The sequence below is a fragment of the Fundulus heteroclitus genome, chromosome 14 (assembly GCF_011125445.2).
Source record: "Fundulus heteroclitus isolate FHET01 chromosome 14, MU-UCD_Fhet_4.1, whole genome shotgun sequence".
Taxonomy (NCBI): domain Eukaryota; kingdom Metazoa; phylum Chordata; class Actinopteri; order Cyprinodontiformes; family Fundulidae; genus Fundulus; species Fundulus heteroclitus.
The window spans coordinates 15,601,846-15,609,523 of NC_046374.1; the positions used below are offsets into that span (position 1 = coordinate 15,601,846).

The 7,678-nt window shown below is 43.3% G+C and overlaps 1 long non-coding RNA gene across 1 annotated transcript; it reads right to left on the reverse strand.

Moving 5' to 3' along the window:
* Positions 1 to 5,571: 5,571 nt before the first annotated feature.
* On the reverse strand, positions 5,572 to 7,222 carry LOC118565692. Its single transcript, XR_004932529.1, has 2 exons — positions 7,115 to 7,222; positions 5,572 to 6,181 (listed from the first exon to the last, which is right to left on the reverse strand). It is a non-coding gene; the product is annotated as an uncharacterized LOC118565692 (long non-coding RNA).
* Between the last annotated feature and the right edge of the window lie 456 nt (positions 7,223 to 7,678).

Below are 7,678 nucleotides of genomic sequence, written 5' to 3' on the forward strand. Positions count from 1 at the left end.
AACAAAGTCAGTCATTTTCTGAACATACAATTTACAACATACAAATGAATATATTTCACCCACCCTATATAAACATGCAGAAAACATGAGGTGAATGTGAAAGCTTGACGTCTTATAATTCTTTCTTTTTAATTAATCAAAAAAGGATTTTATTTTTTTTAAATTGTGAAGTTTCCTCACAATTACCTGTATCAGGCTTTAAAGGGTCCTAATGTTGATGCTTTCTTTGTTTTTATATCGTTCATAAATGTGTTTATGTACTTTATTTAAAACATTTTTTAAAAGGCAATTTCCTGCTGTGTGTAATGATTCTGGCACTGGAGCTGATTCTGCTCACAATTCACACCCCTGTCCAGTCTCCACCCCTCTGCAATCAGCTTCTACTGGCTTCACCTGTCTCCACCTGCATAAAGTTCCGTCCAAGTCAGCCTCCAGTGCCAGATCGTTTTCGAGCCCCGTGCAAGTAACTTTCCAGCGTTTTTCTACCTGCCTGTCCTAGTATTTGACCCTGACCCGTTACCAGTGTTTTTTGAGCCTGCATTCTCCTAGCCTGTGTCTTTCTGCCTGGTCCCCGTCTCCTGGAACCCTTACCCCTGGACTGCCTCCTAGTGAACCGGATTTCGGATTTGGACCTGGACCCCCCTCTTGGATTTTCCCCGTGTTCTCTGCTCGGTTGGCCGGATTCCCCGATATTGGACCTGGATTGCTTAGTGACAAACGCCTCAAGAAAACCCCAAGTCAAACCGACTTACTCATCAACCGCTCAACAGCTGTGGTCTCCTCACAGAAGGATTCAAGTCTCACCGCAGCTCGCCTGTTTCTGCCAAGCTCTCCCGGCGACAAGGTCAGTGCGTCACAAGAGTCTTATCATTTATTTTTTGACCAAGTCTAACTCTGCGCCTTCGCCCTCAGGAGTTTTCCGGCCAGTGAGCGCGAGCCACAAGAACCGGAGCGGACTGTTCGAGTCTCTGAATAAATCTTTAAGTTTGACTGACCTGTTGTGTTGAATCTTGGATCCAGTTCTCGTTGCATTACACTGTGGGTTAAGAATACAGTGAGGAATAGAAAGACCAGGATGACCCGAGCTGAGGATGAAATCTAACTATGCTACTCCTTACTCTGTCACCTAAACCTCACCTGATCCCCTCTCGGCAGTGCTGTCAATCCTTTCTCAGGAGGCGCTATTTCTTTTCTTCAAACCTCAATGTGGCATTAGGGCTTTCTCTGGTGACGACGTGAAAGGAGCAAAGATGCAGACTTTTTAGTGGTTGCTTATAAATGTTGATCCATTCAAACCACTAATTGAAGCTACAGCTGCAACAAGTGTTCGTGTTAACAGGGTTTCTGGTGCAGACAAAAAAAAAAGGAAAAAAAAAAGATATTGAGCTAGAGTCGATACCAGGTGCTTCAAAGTTACAGCTAAGGCTGTAATCCAACACAAACTGCTTCAGTGCAACATCTGCCGTCTTCCTGCAAGTTGCAAATACAGTCAATCCCACAACATCCACACCACGAATAAAGGCTGCATATTTCATATTCATCGTCTTCTGCCTTTTGATGTTTATAACAGCTAGACGTTGAGCCAGATGTTGTGCTGTTCACAGCGTAACCATGTAATTTCCTCTGTCCAAAACATAAAGTAGAAAAATAAAAAAGCACTGACTCCATTTGTTCTCCTCAAATAACTATCAGATAGGACTTAGCAGAACCCGTTATATGTATTTATTTAAAGTTTCTTTCATCCATAGATTCAGCATCTCTCTTGCCAACTTCACTTTACTCTGAGTCAACACTGAGAAATATGTACTTTATGTTTTCTATCTGAGCTGCTTTGACAACTCCTGCACCACGCTTCATAACTAATTGTCACATAATATTAAACACAAAGTGGAGGTAAATCAGGAATTGGGCCACCACCCCCCTTGAAAAATGCACTACAGTGAGCCTTGGTTAGGCTTTTTTTCCCCCTCAACGTGGAAGCGATGAATTATCTGAGAGAGATCTTGGAGCGGCTTGTTTTTTATCAGTCTTCTGGTAGATGTTACACGGCCTTGTCATACTTTCCAAGTCAGGGACGACTAGCGTGTGGCTGCTGGCCTCCACATGGTCGCCTCTGCTCTCCTCGGAGTCCTTGGAGACGACTCTTAAAAGGCGAGGAGTGAAATGCGACCTTTTCCACATGGGTCTGCCTCTCTGTCTCTCTTATGGCGCTTTGCAAACTATACACACCAGTCGAACGTCTCATTTTTTTAGAGAGACTGAACGAAGGGTGGCGTGCTCTTTTATTCAGCTCTGTTTACTCTGATACCTCAAAATAAAATCTAGAGAAACCAATTACCTTAAGAAGTCCCTTTGTGAAGTAAACAGAGTCATTTTCTGTGTGACTTTGGCACAATCACAGGGCCATTAAAACACGGCCATCCTCCCAAAGTGACGGTTTGGACAAGGAGAACATTGACCACAGAAGCAGCCATGAGGCCCATGGTACCTCTGGAGGAGCTGCAGAGATCCTCAGCCAATCCGTTGACAGACACCTGGTAGTTGGGCGTTCCACAAGTCTGGCTTTTACTGAATAAAATGAGACATTGTTGGAAGAAAAAAGGTGCAACAGGAAACATAAGAAACAAGCTTTGGTCAGATTGGATCTAAATACAAATTATTTGCTTGTATGTAAAAAGTGTGATGGAAATCACCATGGTGCAGGGTTAGGAGGAGCTGTATATAAGCCGTTCCTGGAAGAAAACCCATTAGAGATGGCAGAAGACGTCACCTGATAGGACAGGGGTGTCCAAAGTGTGGCCCGGGGGCCATTTCCGACCCCTGGACTGATTTTGTGCGGCCCCCAACTGCAATTCGACAATTATCTGACCAACAAATGGGAGTGATGCAGACGGAGACTTTTTATTCTTAATTAGGGCAAAATTGTGACAAGGCAAGGCGAGTTTATTTGTAAAGACCATTTGAGTGACAAGACAATTCAAAGTGCTGTACATGAACAGAACATAAGAGAGGGAAACCTTACTGAGGACAGCACTTTGCAGGGCAATAGCAGAAGCAGGTCAAGATGTTGGACCACAAACTTCAACATGCAGATAGCTTAAAATTTTAGGTACAATACAAAGTGTATCTTTAATTTCATAGTATAAATAGCACCACATTTGTTCAATGAGTTTTACTGAAATGCAGACATACTGCACCAAAATTGGCTTTTAAATGTATCTATTTTTAAATTGACTAAATACAGTGAAAGACTGACTCAAATACTGTTGTTTTTGCAGAGAATACACACAAAAAAAATCAATCGGGTCCAATAGAATTTTCAAAATGAATGACCATCTTTTAATTAAACAAAAGCTGCAAAACCCCGCTTAAATTTTTAATCGGCAATGAGTTACACATCCCTTTTGAACAAAAACATTTCACAAATTCGTTTAGAAAATAGTGCATCCTGATAAGTTGTGGAGCCAGTAAAAGGAAAAATCAGAATCAATTTTTTTTCAATTTTAGTTTGTTTTTGTTGTTGTATGTCCGTCTTTTGGCTCTTAAGTACTTTTGATGTGACAATTTTGGACCACATGATGAATAGTTGCTGTCCACCTCCTTGTTCTAGGAGGTGGACAGCCCTAAAGATAAAGAGTTACAAGGAAATAGCTTCATGTGTTACAATGACATAGTCAAAGTCCAAATCAAAATCCTAATGAGAATCGATGGTAAGATTTGAAAACTATTGTTCACAAACCATCTCCATCCAGTCTTGCTGATCTTGAGTTTTGCAAAGAAATAGACAAAAACATCTGTCTGTCGATGTTCGAAGCTGGTAGAAGCATACCCTAAAAGTAAGCCATAATCATCAAAACTACAGGAAATTAAGCCTTAAAATATTTCACTTTGTGTGTAGTGAATTACATATAACATAGTAACATAGCAGTAAGTTTCAGTTTCTCAAATAGGTGACTTTTTTTCACAATAGTCTATTTTTAAGATGCTCTACTTTGTCTCACTATAAGATAATATTCCAACATCAAAATTTGAGCAAGTTCAAGGGCTGTAAATAACCTCCATTTAACATATGTCTGGGTTAATCTATAGCGAGATGGATAAATAATAACCTGACGGGCACCACGACTGGTGCTGCCATCCCTTCCCCAGGCTTGAAGGCCAGCCTCGGGCCGCTCCAACCTGACACTTGGATGCCAGCGCCTGCGTGGTTCCAGCCAATGAGCTCACCCCCTTCTTGAAAATAACATCGGTGACATCAGCGCTTTTGGCCCTAACAGGACTCCCACCCAAGCGGGAAGTTGGAGGTAGCCCACAGAAGCACAAAGCGAGAGGTTTAAAATGGAAATAAAGAAAGTAGGGGCGGGTTATTTTTTTATTTCAAGGTAATAAGGTTGGTTTATAGGCGGAAGGAGGCCAGGTTAAAATAGATTTGTTTTGGCCTTCACGACGGTTTCCAATGTTTCTGGTTTTGGTGTCTAGACGAGGGAGGCTCTCCCCTCGGCTGGTTTTCCTCTCGAGGCCGTCAGCTGACGTAGCAGCTGTCGCTCATGCCACAGACCGGCGGTGACCTTTTCACCTTTTTTAACGCTGACCTCTGCTGACAGCGCCTCCTCCTTCTCCTCCTCACACTAAGGTTCGGTTCGACAGTCGGAAACGTCGTCCACACCACCTGACGCTCGGTCAAGGGGAGGCACAAACGCAGGCAACGCAATCCGAAAACAAACAAGAAGTTACTTTATCCACAACACAAAACAGATCTAATGGGAGACTCTGTTTTTCATTTGTCATTTTAAGAGCAAGATTTAAACCTTTTATTAGTTTAAATTGGCAAAAACAACAAGTTAGACCAATCTTTGTGGTTTTCTAAGCAATTATCGCTCCTTCTCCCTTTGCCTGATTGTTGTGTTTGGTGTCAGCCGTGGCTCAGTGGTGCGGTGGGCATCTGTTCCAGTCCTAAAAGCAGCGGCCAATTCTCAGCCTCTCAGTTGTGTCAAAATAAGTGAAAATCATGCTCAACTCCAAGGTTCTTGTCATTCTTTTCAGTATGTGTCCGTCGAGGAAAAGAGCAGCATATAAATGCACATTTAGTAAGAATAAAAGTAATACTCAATGGCGTATTTATAAGGAATGTAATAAACGTTTAGTTAGGTACCCCTTGCCAGTAATTGGTTGGACCTCCTTTTGTTTTCAAAACCGCTTTAGTTCTTCATGTTATGGATTTCACAAAGCATCGGAAACATCCTGCAGATATGTTGGTCCATGTAGAAACAACAGCGCCATGCAGATGCTGCAGATTCACCGGCTGCCTAGCCATGATGAATCTCCTGTCCCACCACACCCCAAAGGGGTTCTATTGGACTGCTCTCAAGCTTTTTTGCTCAACTGGACCAAATATGGCGGTCAGTGTGCATGTTGACAGCGAGGTATTTCATCCTCCGGGAGCTAGACAGATGGATGATTTGGTTTCACAGGGAAACTGATGAGCAATGCTAATTTTCTTGAAGATAAAAAAATAAAGCGTTAGATAATTTGTCTTGTTTGAAGAGGTTTTTTTTATTTTAAGTGTTCAACTTGACACTGTAATCCTAAATCAAGAAGACTTGCGAAGTGACATTATCTAGGTGCATGAACAGATAATTTCACTTGTTTTGAGTATCTTTTCCTGCAGATTTAGTGTTTCATCTCGATCTTAGACACCCCCTCCTTGCAGTCTGATTCCTTTCTTGGCCTTACATCGGCCACTTGGGCCAGAGAATCTGCAGGGTTTGCAATCATCCAAGCTGTTTTTCCTTTAAATAATTCCTTAATATCATGTCTTGTCCAATACCCAGTAATTCAAGACTTAAAAATCACTTCAACGAAACCAGCAAGACTCCAAAGCATGCGACATCCGTTCACCCTCTCTCGGGGAAGCATCCTTTAAAAAGCCGAACAAGAAATGATCTTGTGTCCACATCAATGACTGGGTGATGGCAAGCGATTGGGCCTTGCCAGCAGAACTGTACACGGGTGAGCTACGGAGGAAGCTAAGGAAGCGAGAGGCCGTGCAGCAAAGGTCCACATGAACAGACGGGTGAGGAAACGGGATGGCAGGCATTCAGCGGGGGAGCTTTAGAAACGCAGGTGCCTTAATTGTCCTTCAATAAAGCCTCGGCGAGTGGGGAAACCTGTGAATGAGTTGCTGTAAAAAAAAAAGAAAAAAGGGTGGGGGGTGAATGAGATACACGTGAATAAATGAAGGAGTGAATGAAAGAGCAAACGAGTGCCGGGAAATGCAAGTACTCTGTGGGGAGGCTGGGCTGTGGAAATAGAAGGGGGGTAGACATTTTGGAAGGGGGGGGGGGGCAAAGTGGGCGACGTTTTAAAGGAGAAGCTTGAAAACGGTGAAGAGATGACGGAACAAAGATGGTGGGAAGGAAGGAAAGAGATGAAGGAGTAAGGGACGGGGGGGGGGGGAATCAGGAAAGTGGGGCTGTGAGGGGTGGGAGTTGGAGAGGAGAGGAGAGGAGGGGGGGGCGCTGGGGGAGGGTTTAGTCAGGCCTGTCTCAGACAATGTGACATGGCACACGCTATTAATTCTGGCTCAGTGGAGAGACCCTGCCTCACCATCTGCTCAGGGTCAGGGGCGTTCGCTGGGGTCGGCGTCACATCTACCCCCACCAACCCACCCACCCGCACACACACACACACACACACACACACACACCTCTACCCTCCTCACCCCCGCCCTTCCATCCTCGCCTGGCAGACACCCGGCCCGGCTCGCGCGCATTTCCATAAAACAATTGCAGGCCAACCTGCTCCCGTGTCGGGTGGGTGGGGTCAAGAGGGGAGTGGAGCGCCGGCGAGGTTTCCTTAACAATGGCCCGTCAGATGAAAAAAGCCCTTGGTGAACTTGATATACATTACAAAAGAGAAAACACCACGGCAGTCCCCGAGCTCAGTCTCGTCAGCCTGCGTTTGGATTTGATGCTTGGCGTACTTTTTTTTTTTTTTTTTGCAGTTTGTGCATATTCCCTGCCCCCACGCACCCTCCAACCCCTCAGTCTCCTCGTGCCTCACCCAGCTTCACCTCTTTTCCTCTTAACCCCCTTGAAATTACATCCATACTCACATGCGCGCGTGGCAGCCTGCTGCGGCTGTTTTGTGGGACTTTGTTGATCAAACACAGTCTGGCAATACAAAAGACCGACAAATTGTACAGTTAGCCTGAAATCAGAAAAATAATAAAACTCACCGGACAATGTCATATTAAAAAAAATTGTATTTGGTAGATAAACTGTAAAGGCAACGTTGTTTAATTTGACTTATTATTTTCTATGTGCTTTGTGAATTTATGATTAAATAGTTTTACTATTCAATTCCTATTTTGAGCTTTTAGTTTTTCAAAAACTGACATTAGTACAGCCCAAAACTCAAAATTAATGCTGACATTTTCATTTAGTCTTTATTCTCAACAAACTGCCAAACTGAAAGCAATCTCTTTAATAGCTGTTTTCATACTCTACTATGTTATTTTATATCATTGTTTTCTTCATATAGACAGTTATATCTATAGAAATGAATTCCAGTTAGTAATTAATTAAATCTGTCATGGTGTGGTTAAAGGAGGGACCAAGCCCAGAACATGCTAGTAGCAAAAATAACGTTATAATAATAAAGGAAGAAACTTACAAAA